We start from the raw sequence: 17,238 nt of genomic DNA, 5'->3' as shown, positions 1-17,238 counted from the left end.
TCTTATTAGATGGTTTTGTTTGTTGCTGTCATTTGCAAAACATGTTATTGCATAGACAGTTGGCAGGTTGTTTATTTAGTATTAAAGAAAAATGAACACAAGTATTGTAATTTTATATTGGTGATTTTTAAGGGAGTGGGAGATCTGCTCTTGACGTTTTGAATTGTGAGGTTCAGGTGGCACACGGAGGGAAATAAAGGAGGAGTATTTTGTGGGAGTCAGGACACTAAAGGGATCAACTAATGAACAGCTGCTCGTGTCTGGATCATTAAATGTCAAACCTCTGGGGTGTGTGTGTGTGTTTATCTGCTCATGAAAGGGGGGGATGTGGCATGTCAAGCGAGTCCCACCTCCTCAAACACACCCTGCAGGCACCAGGACAAAGACCCGTCGCTTTACACCCCATTCTGCCCAATTACAGCGTCACAGAACATGAAAGAGACACACTTCACGCACCACTGACGCCAGTCTCAGATATTATCTCTGGAATTGTAAATGAAGATTAAAAACATTTTGTTAAATGAGGTTCACATCTGCCCTAAAGTGTGACTCTAATGAAGAAACGTCTCGCATGTCACCCCAAAATCTAAAGATGGAAATGAGAAATTGTATTTGGTCTAAAAGAAAATACAGCGTAATTCTAATTATGATTTTTTTGCAATGTGACATTTTTATGACATTCAGCACACATGTAACATTCCTCATTACAATAAAGCGAAACATTTTTATTTCAATACTGCAACGGAGTATAATTCTACATTTTAGCATTAATTTAGAGCAACGAATACAACAAGAATGTCACTTTTTTTTTTGGGCATAACAGTAACAAGAATTAAGGAGAAAATGTGCACAAAAATAATATTACAATGCAAACAAAATCTTAATGGTCTTAAAATAATTACTTTAACATTAAACACAAACAATAAAACATGTTTTATTAACAAAAGCACCGCGTTCACTTTATGATGTTCAACCTAACGTGCATTTCTCTCTATAACATTAGATGACGAGACAGTGTCGCAACTCTCCATCCAACCATTTAATATTTCTCTGCAAATTAGAACAATTAGCAATGTTACATATATAATATTATTTCTCAGCTCTAAAACTCAAACCATTTTCCGATGCCACTCCCCAGTATATGCATGTATATATACAAACAATTAAGTAATTAAATGAATATCATACATGTGCTACTAGTCAACTAATGGCATTAAATGAATGACTACTAGTCTAATAGCACTAATAAAAAATATTGTTCAGTTTTTTGCCAAAACTACAAATGCAACACATTCTGACACACACACAAACACACACACACACACACACACACACACACACACACACACACACACACACACACAAAAACAGTTTCACACCCCTGTCATTTACATTTTGGAGGGTCCTGTTCATAAATGAATCATGAACCTTATGTTAATTAGTTCTTAAACGCATGCATAACTACTTCTGAGGATGTGCTAATGATGCTGGAGCAACTTAATTATGATTTTTCTAATAAGTTTATCATAATTTAACAGTCCTCGCTTCATTACTTTCAAAACAACTGAAAATACTGACAGCAAACCGGCGAAGCAAAGACATCTTACGCCGGATTCAGATTCTGAGCACTTTATTGCAATTTTTATTATTATGGTAGTTTCACTGAACACTGTTGGATTGGACATGGATGTCTATCAGTCTCAGACTTGCATTACAAGACAAGCACAAATGGAAGAAAATGAAATACAATTATCTATTCTAAAATGACAATTTTTAGTTGTTAAATTTGCAGTCTCTTAACAACAAAATCAACGTTCTACCAATCACAGTATGCAGCAATAAATGGATAAATAAAAATAAAATACAACTAAAACTGGCTTATAAATATTTGTGGTGTGTGCCAAAATATGTTGACAATAGTATTTGATGGCTAATACAAGTCACCACAGGCTTAACTGTATACAACACTGATATTAGCATAAACTATAGTCGTATTTGCTTGTCTATAAGGCTACTTTATAAAGCTCTATAGAGTGGATTAATAATTATATGAAAATAAACAAGGATATATGTGAACTCTACAGTCCGTCATGTTAAAAGCGCGTCGTGTGTGATGTTGAACTTTGACTAAACACACTGTACTAACACATACAGGAGAGTCAAACATGTTTGCTTAGCAAGCTAGTCCTGTTTAACACATCTGAGCACATTCCAAAGTCCATGCAAAATCAAATTGCATATTGTATTTTTAAACAGTTTGAATATTTTGGAAGTGGAATATGAAAGATGAATATGGATTATTGAATTTTTACTAATGAAAATGTGTTTGAAATGTTTTGAATTGAAATATTCACAGCTTAAATTCTCAACCATGTTGAATTTCAGCCCATAAAAATGCAAGCATGGATAATGCAATGCCTATTGTTTTTTTTGTTTTTCAAGTAGTGCAATTCAACTGGCTTTTTTGTTTCAAAAACTTTTGCCATTATTTTACTTCCATACCCGAACATCTGAAGTTAAAACACTACACTGGCCTTTATCTGTGTAGGTTTGGTCAAATGTTGGCGAGATCCACTAACACTTTCCAAATCAAGCCGTTTTATCAGGACAAATAAAGTGAGGTGTAGATTCAGGTCAAGACCTAGGACCTAAACGAAACCTAAACTGTGTCTGAGTTAACTTTAGTAGACACATTTGGCCTTATTCGCATGCATACTAATGCAGATGTCCTTTGTTGAGAAGAGATGAAGGGCTGAAATCCATCTTGAGGCTCTTTGGCCCAACAGGGCTGGGCTGTAAAGCATCCAGCGATGGCTCGGCTCCGTTACACTCGCTCATTAATAATTCACACCGGTCGGAACACACACACTGACAGCTCTTGTGTCCCGGACATGAATAAGAGAAGTGCAGAACTCTGAAGACGGGAATGAGTTCACACGCGTTCCAGTAAACCAACGGCTCGATCACATGATCCGTAAAAACACCAATCACTGCTGAAATATTAATAAATGGTTTTATTATATGATATCTGGCTGCTGAAACTCAGCTTTGCCATCATGGGAATAAGTTACGTTGAAATATATTTAAATAGAAAAGATTTTAAATTGTAATGTTTCACAATTTTACTGTTTTGCTGTATTTTTGATCAAATAAACGCAGCCTCGGTGAGCAGAAGAGACTTCTGAAAACAACATTTTTAGAAATCCTTTATTATTCCACACTTTTGACCAGTAGTCTGTGTGTGTTTAAATATACACACATTATATATACTGATACACACACATCCGTCCATCCATCCATCCATCATCCGTCCATCCATCCAAGTAAGTATCCATATATCCATCCATCCCTGCATCCAAGTATCCGTATATCCATTCATCCAGCTATTCATCCATTCATCCATCCATCCATCCATCCATCCATCCATCCATTTATTCATCCATCCATCCATCCATTTATTCATCCATCCATCCATCCATTTATTCATCCATCCATCCATCCATCCATTCATCCATCCATCCATCCATCCATTTATTCATCCATCCATCCATCCATCCATTTATTCATCCATCCATCCATCCATCCATTTATTCATCCATCCATCCATCCATCCATCCATCCATTCGTCCATCCATCCATCCAAGTAAGTATCCATATATATCGATCCATCCCTGCATCCAAGTATCCGTATATCCATCCATCCAGCTATTCATCCATTTATTCATCCATCCATCCATTCATCCATCTATTTATTCATCCATCCATCCATCATCCATCCATTTATTCATCCATCCATCCATCCATTTATTCATCCATCCATCCATCCATCCATCTATCTATTCATCCATCCATTTATTCATCCATCCATCCATCCATCCATCCATCCATCCATTCATCCATCCGTCCATCCATCCAAGTAAGTATCCATATATATCGATCCATCCCTGCATCCAAGTATCCGTATATCCATCCATCCAGCTATTCATCCAGCTATTCATCCATTTATCCATCCATCCATTTATTCATCCATCTATTTATTTATTCATCCATCCATCCATCCATCCATCCATCCATCCATCCATCCATCCATCCATCCATCCATCCATCCATCCATCCATCCATCTATTCATCCATCCATCCATCCATTTATTCATCCATCCATCCATCCATCCATTTATTCATCCATCCATCCATCCATCCACACACACGCACACACGCACACACACACAGGTCATTGAAAAACCCACATCGCTCAACCACAAATAAATTATACAAAAGACATTTCACAAACAAATGGTTTGGAAGAGGAACATGTCGAGTCTGTAATGTTTTACACCCCTGATGTCGTCCTGTCCGAGAGGTTAATGCACGGTTTAAAGTCAACAGCGCAAGGGCCAAAACACACAAACCCTCAATCACACACACCCTCACATGCACACGCCGTGCATTAAAGATCAGATGATAGCGCCACACGCACTTCAGGGGTTCAGCGTGTGTATCGCGCTCTCCTCAGACATGCATGAGTCCGTGTAGCATGTTCAGTCGGGCCTGCCAGACGCTGACAGACACACAGAGTCTGAGATTACAGCGCTCGCTGATCGCCTCGTCAGGTCTGGACACAGGTGAGTTATGTAACAGTGACTCTGTTATCTACCGGCAGCTCAATGTGGAGTCACACAAAACCTTCAACAGCCAATAAAGAAGTAAACTGATCATTCAGAGCGTCAGGAGATCAAAAAGCAAAATCAAGTCTTGTTTTTTTATGGAATATTAGTTTGTAAACTTGTTTTCTGCCTAAATAAAGGCTCTACTCCAGTTTCCGTCACAGGTTTATCTCTTGCATGTACAGAAATTTAGGACAAAACTACTTATGAAAGTTCTATTTATTTTTCAGTGGATTTGTTTTACAATATATGGCTATTACAGTCATAGGAATAATATTATAACACTATTATTATTAGTATTATGTGGTGTAATGTAGGCCGAGACACTATATCACAACTAAAAAGAGGTTCGAGTCCCCTTTAAAGTTCAGGTACAAGTCAACGCACTGACTTTTTCTTTGTTTGATTTGAACACTGAATATGGATTGGAGATAGGGCTGAACGATATTCTGTTTTAACATCGACATCGCGATGTGCGAATGAGCGATAGTCACATCGCCGGAACATGCGATGTGAAGGGTAACGTTAGTACCATAGTGTAAGAGAACGGTAGCACCAGGGTAGCACACAGTAAACACGAGTTTGTTGTATGGCTTTTTGCTGGGGTGACATACGCGTTCCGCGTGCCTGCACAGTGATTGGTTCGCTGTGCCGCGCTCACCGCTCACAGCCAACATTCACTGGCAATCCTATAGCTAAAAATGCGCGACGAAGAGGATCCGCCGCAAAAAAGTCAAAATCAGCTATTTAGGACTACTACTAGCCTATTTCGTCTACAAAAAGGAGGATGTTGACCAAAAAGAGGTAGGCTACTTTGCTGAAGTATTATAAAGTTGTGGATGGTTGTCTTTTTTAAAAAAAGTCGTTTATTTTTCGTGTTCGCATTTATGAGGAAAAAACAATGTTACGTGACATTACGGACGCGACCGTTATGAAAGCCGCACTAAAAGACTGCTTTAAAACTTTAACAGAGACCTCAAACAGAAATCACAAAGCCTTTCTTTAAAACGAATTTCGTTTTGTATTAATTGTATCTTAATTTTAATCAGTATTTCATTATACAATTTCCTGGATTTAGCCTAATAAATAAAAATTAATTATAGCAGCCAGCGCCTGAACTGGAGATTATACTATCATCCATGAACCGAAACTAAGCATAAAAGGTAGCCTACTCGCCTCACACACCTAAAAATAATAATAGTAATAGTAAAAAAAAAAATAGAAATATAACTATTATGTACAGAAATCTCTACTTTTAAACAGAACCATTAAAAAAAAAATCTGTATGAAAAGTGCATTTCTCCCGAACACTGCTGCGAAGATCGCGAGTCAGTATTGTCAACAGAAAACACTTGTTTATTAATAAACAATTAAAATGTCTCATTGTAATATTTTACATATTATTAATCATTACTTTTGCTGGTTCTAGGTGCCGTTTACATGAACGCGTCACTGAATCAGCACAGAAAACAAATTTTCGGGTCCAAGAACGTTAGGTCCTGTGTAGAACGTTCACCGAATTCTGAGAGAAATATGTTTCTGGAATAAAATATTAAGTGGCCTTTTGTTACTTGTAATGAAGCTTGCTTATAGTGGAATTATTAATAACATGGAATGGTAATTATTGACTTTAGCCTGGATTGATGGCTCGCAATATCGCGATATATATCGTTGCCAAAAAAAATATCGCAATGTAATTTTTTTCCAATATCGTGCAGCCCTAATTGGAGATTTTGTACTGCGTGTCAAAGTGCACCAGATTAATGAATTTAACTTTCACATTTTCTTAGGTTCGACAAAAATTCAACCAAATAGTTACTGTAGTCGAATAGATTCAAATGGTTAATGTAAGAAGTAAAATATTGTACAAATAAATAATAAAAGTAAAATACTCTATAATAAAATTTTTCCACAATGTTTGTCACTAGATGAAAAATCATATTAAATGCCCCAATATTCATAGACAGCTATATTTATTACAGATGGATATTTATACTAAACATTTATCACAAATGGCACGCAGTGACTTCTGCGAATATTTTCTTTTGACAACAACTTTAAGTGATAACAAACAAATCAATGAATCACGAGTTATGAATCAAGACTGACAACTTGAACTAAATCACAAAAATTAATTCAACAGTCTGATCTGAAAACATGTAATGTGCTCTTACTTAATGACATAAAATTGAATAGACAAAATACAAAGTGCAGATTGTCATGATATTTAAATATATTGCACAATTTTACCGAATCACAACGCTCCAAAAAAAGATAAAGGAATTCCAGAAGCTGCAGAGGAACAAGACCTGAAATGAACTAAACATGCATGAAACAGAGGCCTGGCCGTCATCCAGTCACCTCAGTACAAGAACAAAGATTTAACAGCAGAGAAAACAAGGGGAAGACCACAGAGAACAGAGAGGATGATGGGATGAATACTAATGCAGAGAGAAACAGAACTTGAGCGTTATATGTGACTATACTCCACCGTTTAATACATATTAATACATGCATAATTCATACTTTTATTCAGTATGGACACATGCAATTGACTGTAAAGACATTTATAATGTTACAAATTATTTCAAATTTCTAATGAATGCTGCTCTTTGGAAGTTTCCATTCATCAGAGAATCCTGAAAATAAAATGTATCACTGTTTCCACAAAAATGTTAAGCAGCATAACGGTTTTCAACGCTGATAATATCCAGAAATGCTTCTATTGGAATGATTTCTGAAGGATCATGTGACACTGAAGACTGGAGAGTATTTTTTTTTTTTTTTTAAATCAATGCAGGCTTGGTGAGCAGAAGAGACTTATTTCAAAAACATAAAAAAAAAAAATCGTACTGACCCCAAACTGCATAGATATCACTGGCCAGGACTGAATAACATTATTGGCATAATATTATCGGCTCAATAATATTATTGCAAGTAATGAAGAAACATGGGGTATGTGAAAAAGGGCATGTTATTGGGGTTTTGTTAGATGCAAAGCAAATCAGAACTATTTTATTAAAGGGGACATATCATGCTAAATCCACTTTTTTAGCCCTTAAATGCATTTTGTTGTATATTTGGAGTGTTTAGAAGTACAGAAAAGTTGAAATTATTCTCTTCAGGTGCTTCGTTGATATCTTTATTCTGTTTTGGCCTTATTTTTCAACCTGTTTCGATTTTTCTGTTATCTATGATGTTTTGTGAACTATTACGTCACAGTATTTGCAGCGGAACTGCCAAATAAGGACATCGACTACCGGCTCAACACTTCGAGCAATCCGCCATTTTTATTTCTCGCTGCAATTTTGTAGTCCAAGCTAAAAGATGCAGAAGTTACGAGAGGGTAAGTTAAAATGTTCGGTTGTTGGATGTAGTAACCCACACGCTTCATTACACCGTCTAATGTAGATGAACTGCCGCGCTTGTGACAGGGCGCATGTTTAACTGAAAGAACGAGCAGAGAGAGAGAGAGAGCAGAGAGAGAAGGACCCGGTCGCGCGCACGCACTCTCTCTCTCTTCGGAGCCAGGCGAAAGTGTAAACAAGACACCGTCTCCAAACTAGACGCTGTCTTGCTCTCTCTCCCTCGCACATATTAATCCAAATAAATCGACACGGTGGTAAAAGGTCGGAAGACCAAAGTTTCATGTGTAAATACAGTAACACACCATTGTGATACATCCATATGAAGACGTTGTTCTGCAGGTTCGTCGTCTTCATTTTCATCTCGCTCCGGCTCCGACTCTGGCTCGAACATGTAAGGCTGGCTGGACAAGTCTTCCGTTGTTGACATTTTGTTAATAACGTGTGAATAAAAAGTTTCTGTGCCGCTAGATAATCGTATCTCTGCTGTCAAACTACAAAAATGGCCGAACGGGGTGGAGTTGAACCGAGTGTCACCTCTGCATCCTGGAGAGGGGGCGGGGTATGAAGTGTCTCAATTGTATTTAAAGAGACCGCACCAAAACGAGTTGCTCTCAGAAGCACCTCAGAAAAGGGGTAGAAAAGGGGCCTGTGGAGCTATAATAATGAGGAATTCAGACCCAAGCATTGCAGTTCCGCTTTATATAGACTACAAATGTATGATTTATATGTAAAAAGGAACGATTTAAAAGCATGATATGTCTCCTTTAAAAAAAAATAGCTTTTTGTCATTACGTTTTTTTAAAATGTGGAGCTGGTGGTTTGAATCCATCAAGATAATTTTTTTTCAAATAATATATTAATAAAAATAATAATAACATTTTTTGTAATGACATGTTTATTCAGTATCAACTTTTTAACGGCTACTCTACATCAAAAATACTTGTAAATAGCGATTATCGGATGTATATTGGCTATACGGGAGAAAAGAGGAGGAAAAGAGGAGAAAAGAGGAGTGAGTGTGTGTGCACTATGATTTTTATTTCTCCACTCGTGTGTATTAATGCGCTCCCCATGAGACGCTGCAGGCGCTCGTAATTATAGTAGCACACAAATCTGGAAGGACACACACACACACACACACACACACACACACACACACACACACACACACACACACACACACACACACACACTTGAATGTATGATACACTAGAAAAGCTAAATAAGTCTATCCTTCAGAAGAAGAGCACAGTCATAATGGCTGTTTGCTTAGTGCACTTCTCTGGTTTAAAGACACCGATACAATCACAACAAGATGAAATGCATTCAAGCAAGTCCAATCACTGTTGGATTGTGGGATTTACAAACGCACTAGACTCCTCCCAAACTCAACCCTACATTTAAAGATGGGTGACATTTTTATTTCTCTTTTCTCAAACAAACAGTTTACACATGTGACCCTGGATCACGAGTCGCACGGGTATATCTGTGGCAATAGCCAACAATACATTGTATGGGTCAAAATGATAGATTTTTCTTTTATGCCAAAAATCATTAGGATATTCAGTAAAGATCATGTTCCATGAAGATATTTTGTAAATTTCCTATCGTAAATATGTAAAACATGTATTTTTGTGAGTGAATGCAGCACAATCTCGACAACATAAATGAACAACTTTTTTTTGCACCCTCAGATTCCAGATTTTCAATAGTTGTATCTCGACCAGATATAGTCACATCCTAACAAATTATACATCAATGGAAAACTTATTTATTCAGCGTTCAGATGATGTATACATCTCAATTTAAAAAAATTGACCCATGTGACTGGTTTTGTGGTCCAGGGTCACATATATGAAAATGAGATTGACAGCTAGGACGGATGGATCACAATGGACGACTACTAAGGTTTACTAGTTTACCTAAATGTTATCAAATATGCAGTCTTGATATTTTTAGGTAAAACCCCCTTTAGGAAATGTATTTGTTGTGAACTGTGATTCATAATGTTTAACGCAAGTTGTGTAAGTAAAACGCATTAAAAAAAACTGTAATATATGACAAACGCCATGTGCATTCTTCTGTGAACATTTCCTGAGTAATGAGGAGTAAACGGGATCAGAGTTTTGAATCAATTCCCTGAAATAAACAGTTTGAGTTGATAGAGATGAATTGAGTTTACCAACTGCTGTTTTTAGTTTTCTGAGCGATTTTTACCTATAGAAAGAATGAACAAATAAATAAAAATAAATAATAAAAAAATTAAATCAATATAACAAAGAACTTTAAATAACATAAAACTTCAATATAAAATAACTATGACTTTTTTTATATATATATATTATATAAATAATTTAACTATATTGACCAGCCATCCATTAAGACTGGCTTTTAAAGGGTTAGTTCACCCAAAAATTAATATATCTGTCCTAATATACCTAATAAATTCTGTCATTAATTAAGCTTACCCTCATGTCGTTCCAAACCTGTGAGACTTTAGTTCATCTTTGGAACACAAATGAAGATCTTTTTGATGAAATCTTTGGTTTGGAACGACATGAGTGTGAGTAAATGATGACAGAATTTTAATTTTTGGGTAACCTAACACTTGCATGTGTTCATCCGGTCTCAGAGCTGGAACTGAACCACTCATGGATCTGCTTGCTGCATAATTCAAGACGATCTGTCCTTGAAGGGCAGCCAGTGAAGTGTGTGCTGTTAGTGTTTGAGTTCACTGCTCAAGCCCTGCAGAGAGAAGAGATCGCTTCATTACTGAAATGTCACTCCGCAGGAGAAAACACACGCTGAGCTGAGGGGGATGAGAGGAAACACACGAGGTCAGAGCGAGCGATGGTCCTGGAGGTGGACCAGCCTTCTCTGAAACTGATGGATTTAGTCTAATGCACAAAGACCCTTTAAACACCCGTGAACTGGCAATGAGCGCCATTGATTTTCCTTTTTTTGGGAGACATTTGGGAGAAACACACCAAAAGGCTCATCCAATAACCTTTAGATTACATCACAACCAGGAAGGGACACTATTCCGTTTAACTGAACAAAATTTTGCAGGACATGATGATTTCATTAATAATTTTGCATTGTTTTACTGTAGTGGGAGAAACACTTTTTAAAACACGTATGAATGCTAAAAGCTAATTTGTCGTCAACTTTTAGCTGTCACATATATGTCCTAAAAGCCATAGACATGGACCGAAAACCAACGCGTTTTATTTTCTTTACCACTAGTGCCGGTTTCCCAAACTGGGGCTTGTGAGATGATGAAAAGCTAAAAATTAAATAAATCAATGTCAAATTAAAATAAGTGAATCATTTTAAATTAAATTAAAGGGGTGGTTGATTATGATTTCACTTTTCTAACTTTAGTTAGTGTGTAATGTTGCTGTTTGAGCATAAACAACATCTGCAAAGTTACAACGCTCAAAGTTCAAAGCAAAGGGAGATATTTGCTTTTAAAGAAATCTCTTTTTAAGGACTACAACAAACGGCTGGTAGAGACTACACGAATTCCTCCCGGGTTAGTGACATCACAACCCTAGAATTTACATAAACCCCGCCCCCGGAACACGATTTATAGATTATCAAGACAGAATATGCTAATCAATGACTAGAAGATAACTACACATAAGCTACATAAACTCATCAACTAACCATTCAGAAATGTCCTGTTGCTTCTACATGTTGTCACTTCTTCTTGAGTTTCTCCATCATTGTCTGACTCCGGTTTGAACATAAAAGGCTAAAAGTTTTTGAAATGTTCAGTGTATGTCCGTGTGAGGTAAAAGGACTCAAGCTGTTGAAGCTCCGCCCCCTGTGCCGGGAGCAGCAGCTCATTTGCATTTAAAGGGACAGACACAAAAACGGTGCGTTTTTGCTCACCCTCAAAAAGTGACAATTTTAACATGCTATATAAAAATATCTGTGGGGTATTTTGAGCTAAAACTTCACACACACACTCTGGGGACATCAGAGACTTATTTTACATCTTGTGAAAAGGGCATTATACCACCCCTTTAAATAAAACTTGATTAAAAAAAAATCATATTTAATTGATTTATCGGCATGTCATGTGTGACCATTGACCAACATCAGAGAACCGTCAGTGAATATACAAATTTGATGTTAAATGATTAAAATATAAACTTAAAATCTCAAAAGAACTTCAAGATTTTTCTCAACAGCATTGTTGTGATTTTTGCATGAATGCAACTGGATTTACTCTGAAGTTGTAAATAAGGCAAAGATTACAAGAAAATACTATTTCAGTTTTTCCATGTCACCATTTCATGTTTAATTCAATGTGTTACTTGCCGTTTCTCTTATTTATTTGTGAAGTTTCCAAGTAATTCCTAAAGTAAATCTTACACCCTTTTTTTCCAGTGTACTGAGTTTCGGTGAAAGTCAACAGAACTGAAAAAAAGAAACAAGCGGATACAAAGAAATGGATGAATGGAGTTCTGAGAAAGACTGGAAGGAGACGGAGATGAGGGAAACCTGAGTCTCGGCCTGGGATGCATCTATTGTTTGGTATCTTCTGCTTAAACACACATGATCTGAATGTCCACGTGTGCATCATTCCCTCTTGAGATTTAGAAATGCACCATAAAAATATTCTCTAGAGATCACTATCAGCATCTGCCATTAAAAACCCTTATCAGTCAAACACTACTTAGTATTTCACAGAGGACAAAAGAAGCTGCCGGCCGGACCACTGTGAGCCAGAAGAACAGGATAAAACACAGACATCAAGGTCTCTCTCGTATGAAACAAACAGACTCATACACATACATGAGTGAACCTGACAGTCGCTGTGAGCTTATGAAAATGAAACAGCAGAAGGAGAGGTTTTCTCCAGGATTACAGGGATGTGTCCCACATGTCAATTACATAAATACTGTTTCCCGTTCGCTAAACTCCTCCCTTTGTGATGACACTTCTGGGAAACGACATATCATGAGTGCCTTAACCATGATGTTTACTGCAAGCCAATTTTCATGCATTAAAATGTTTTATTGAAAAATCCATAGGTAAATATTGCCGTTTATGATTATGTATTGTTGCACTAGTGCATATACACATGGAAATTATTCAATATAGTTTGAGCAAATGTAGTGAAAGCTGTGTAGATTACATTAAACATTTTGAATCTACATGAAACAATGGCATATTCTGGATTTCTACACAGTATAGAGAGATATTATTGGATATATTCTGTGCAGCTGTAGTGTAGCGAGCAGGAGACCCTCAGTGTCCTATTTGCATATGATTCAGTGGAGAGATTATATAAGAAATCAGATGCTGAATCATAAGAGGACACATGAGCATCTCGCTCTCTGCCGGTTTTCAATAAGTCTTTTTGCATTCACAAACCTGACAGATGATATTCTCGATTAGTCTTGCACGATATTGGAAAAAACAGTTTCGCCAGATGACATTGAATAACTCTATCTGTAAAGAATTAATCATTCTAGACTGATTGAGGTGTTTTAGTCGGGGAGTGCATCTGCATAGAAAATAATAAACTAATTACAAGCATAGATGAACACAACAGAACAAAGATACCAATGAAATGAGCAGTGCTTTATGTTTTTACGGCATGTCTCACAGTATTCAGCTACAGAAATTGAATAATCACATGTAAAATAACACTGCATAGTCTTCACTGAATAAATTAAATATAATTCATCTTTGTTAAAGCTACAGAAGTGATTTTCTCTTTGTATTTTGTTGTTTGATTAAGATTAATGACAGAATGCATTAAATCACTAAGACCGAATGCATCCGTTTTCTTTCTCAATTGACCCTTCGCAGGGAGTTTGATTGACAGGCGATCTGACCAATCATAATCCGCCATCCGCCGAATCCGCCATTTTTGTCCGACAAAGCAGTCAGGAGAGTTAGTAGATTAACGTTGGAGGATTTGAACTTGGAAAAACGGAGTGTACTGACGTCTTTCCACGGTTAAAACAACATTCCTTCTGATGTTCATTCATGTTTATTTGATGCTATAAATGAACTAGAAGGAAGAGATGATCGGTTCACAAGCAGCTTTAACTGAGCGATCTGTTAGACACATAAAAAGAGACACAAAACGGTATTTATTGTTTAAATTTCTTTAAAAAAAAATGACCAAATTTGAAAGGTGAGACTTTGTTTCATATCAAAAGTAAGCTGGTCTGTCCTGTCTGTCAGTGTGTTGTCAGTGTCCTCTATCCACCTCGATGTGTTTCACTGTGTGAGAACATGGTGTGTGGCGTGAAAGAGGCGTGGCTTGTTGGACATAGCAACAGTAACTAAAGGGGGAGGGTCTTTGCGAACGGTCAATTGCCATTTAATGTGATAATATGCAGCTTTTTGGCCATTACAGGAATAGTTCTCTCAAATCTCATTCGTCAGGATATCTGAACTGGATCACATGACTTCAGAGGACTTGGAATATATAGTGCACAAACATCTACTTTTACATTAAGTATTGCTTTAAATTGGGTCCATGTAAATTAGCCCTTGCAAAATCCCTCACACATTTGCAATCTCACGTTTGCTCGCGGGTGCCAACTATCCACTTTCCTTCCATCACACTTAAAAAAAAAACAAAGATAATAGGTTGAGCTGGAGCCGAGAGGCTGCATTTGCTTAATTAGAGGTGCAGAGGAGGACGAGGAACACCCACATTTGCTAAATTGGAGAGAGTGACCTGTAACTGCACCCGTCTCGGTCTCAGCCGACTGATGCTGGACAGACAGGCAGCGTCTCATTACTCACACACGTCCACATTTAAATGCATACTTTACACAAATGCACAAATGCTTGGCCAATACATCGCAATTGTGTTCATGCATGTAAAACCGGTCATTAAACCAAATGAGGTATAATTCAAATAGCTTGCAATAAACATGCTGACTTGAACATGCTCAACAAGATTCTCTACTGACCAAAGAAAACCTATATCGTATTTCATATCTATAGAAGAATTCAACACTGCATTACCAACATCACTCTGAAATATTGTGCAACCATAACCCTATAAAACTACTATTGATACATACATGAATCTCTAAGGGCTCTCAATGATCACAACGTCGCTGAAAAACCTGTTTCACACAATCTACTACATGCCTTCTGTCATCTGAATGATTTAAAGCCCTTTTAAAAGTTCATCTTCAGCTCCTGGCTCACTGTGAAAAAACTTTAACATAAGAATAACATTTATATTGTCAGTAATATTTCAAGACACTTAATGGGACTGAAGCAATTTAAGTTTGCTTGATTATCCATACTGTAAATTTAAATCAAATATGATCCGTCATCAGCTTTTGAGAAAGGTTTATTTGTTCATCTCTCAATCATCATTGTATTGCATTGCATTATATGCTTTGAAACTATTCAGATCTTTGATCATAAAACTAGGCATTAAATATAATAAGATATTATTGGAGATATAGAGTGACAGCTTATATTTTATGTAAACATCTGCTATACTGTTATAAAGATCTCATTGATTTACATCAGAACTTCATCAAACTTTTTGGCCATATAAATATCAGAATCTGCATTAAATTGCATATTTTCTTTAGTTTGAATAAAATTAAAGTGTTTTTTTTTTCATAAACGCCTGATGCATCAACTGTGATACAAAACACATGCAAACTTTTGTATATTTTGTCTAAGGGTTCAATAAACTGTTCTATATATAAAAAAAAAAAAGATTGATCTGACTATTATTTAATGTCAGGTTTTATGAGGTCAAATAAAACGAACAAAATCTAAAGCAAAGCTTGTTTCAGCAACACATCAGCTTCTTTACTTATATTACAGGCTCTAAACTTTGCTACATGATGCCAAAATAACTGCTGACTACATTAGTTTCATGCTGTCTTTAGTCTATCAGAGTTTTCTGGATATGCAACCAAGCAGGGAAGAGCGGGGCAAGTTGTCACAATAGGAGCCTACCGTTAAATAACCTTTTATAAGGCTTACGAAGCGGATGAAATAGAAACCAACTCACAAAACGTTTGCCTCAAACCCTCTAAACTACTAAAATAAAACCCCTGTGAGTCTCTACTATACATTTACACTTAACAACACAGTATACACAAACAAAACAGCGATTGCAAACAGATTTCGTCTATGCATCTAGATCTGCCAGCCTTGTTTAAGCAGACTAGAATGGGAAGATTTGTTTATATCCTCCAACAACAATCAGGCTGGTCAGTTTGTGATGTGAAAGCTTTGTTCCAGCCGGTGCATCTGCATCGAGGCTGCGGGACAAGTCACATTCTTGGCAGAGAAACAAACAGGCTTCATCTAACTAGTGTCCTCTGTGTTCAATGGCCCATAGACGGCAGAGCTGCAGATGAAATACATACACATATATATATATAAACACACGATAAACAGCTATGAATTTGGCCAATAGCTCTTTAGCCTGCAGGGACATTAAATCACTCTTAAATAATAATATAATAATAATACTGGGTTATTTCAACTCATGTTTGGGTCAAATATGGACAAGCCTTACTGTTGGGTTTAACGTTTTAATTTAAACATTTAAACCAACGGTTAAGAATTTAAGACAACGGTCGGGTTTGTCCATATTTGACCCAAAAATGGGTTGAAACAACTCAGAATTTTTTGTATAAATGTATTTCGAAGCCGTTTTGCGATTTAAAACATGTTAAAACAAGAAGTGGTGTTTGTAAAACAACTGTGTGGATATTTCTACATCACATCAGGCGAGCGATGATGATCACCCACACTCGTCTCTCTCTCTCTCACTCACTCACACACACATAAACAAACCGTTTAAACGCGCAAAACATGTCAGCGTTCATTCCACACGCAATTATAAGCGATCGGAAACCAAAACCAGGCAATATATAAAAGGAAGGAATGAAATCCTACCGTTTAACTCGGCTGCTCTCCGCTCGACTGTCCTCGGATCTAATCCCGATGGTTTAATGCGAGTCTCGTGAGCGCACACGTCACTTCCTGTGCACCTGCACCAGCGATGGGATAAAAATAGATAACAAAAACGCGTTCCCATTCATAGAGTCGCGTCCTCGAGCCGATGATGCTGAATGTCCTGTCACAAACGCGTGTAAATGTGCGGAATATTCCTTTTTTATAGCGCATTCTTGCCTTCACTCGTTTTATTCACTAATTCTTAATTTATTACAGAGCTAAACTAA

General features: G+C 36.9%; 1 protein-coding gene across 4 annotated transcripts in view; it reads right to left on the bottom strand.

The window, feature by feature from the left end:
- map3k13 (mitogen-activated protein kinase kinase kinase 13) overlaps positions 1–17,044 on the bottom strand; it is a 62,817-nt gene extending 45,773 nt beyond the window's left edge. For 2 of the 4 annotated variants that reach the window (XM_079881939.1, XM_079881941.1), the window contains exon 1: positions 16,952–17,044. The gene's annotated coding sequence lies outside the window, so the exon portion shown is untranslated. The remainder of the gene's footprint in view (positions 1–16,951) is intronic. The other 2 variants (XM_079881944.1, XM_079881942.1) reach the window with 2 other exon arrangements.
- Between the last annotated feature and the right edge of the window lie 194 nt (positions 17,045–17,238).

This window comes from Squalius cephalus (assembly GCF_949319135.1).
Source record: "Squalius cephalus genome assembly, chromosome: 9".
Classification (NCBI taxonomy): Eukaryota; Metazoa; Chordata; class Actinopteri; order Cypriniformes; family Leuciscidae; genus Squalius; species Squalius cephalus.
Note: the sequence above shows the minus strand (reverse complement) of the source record. Positions and strands in the feature narration are given on the sequence as shown.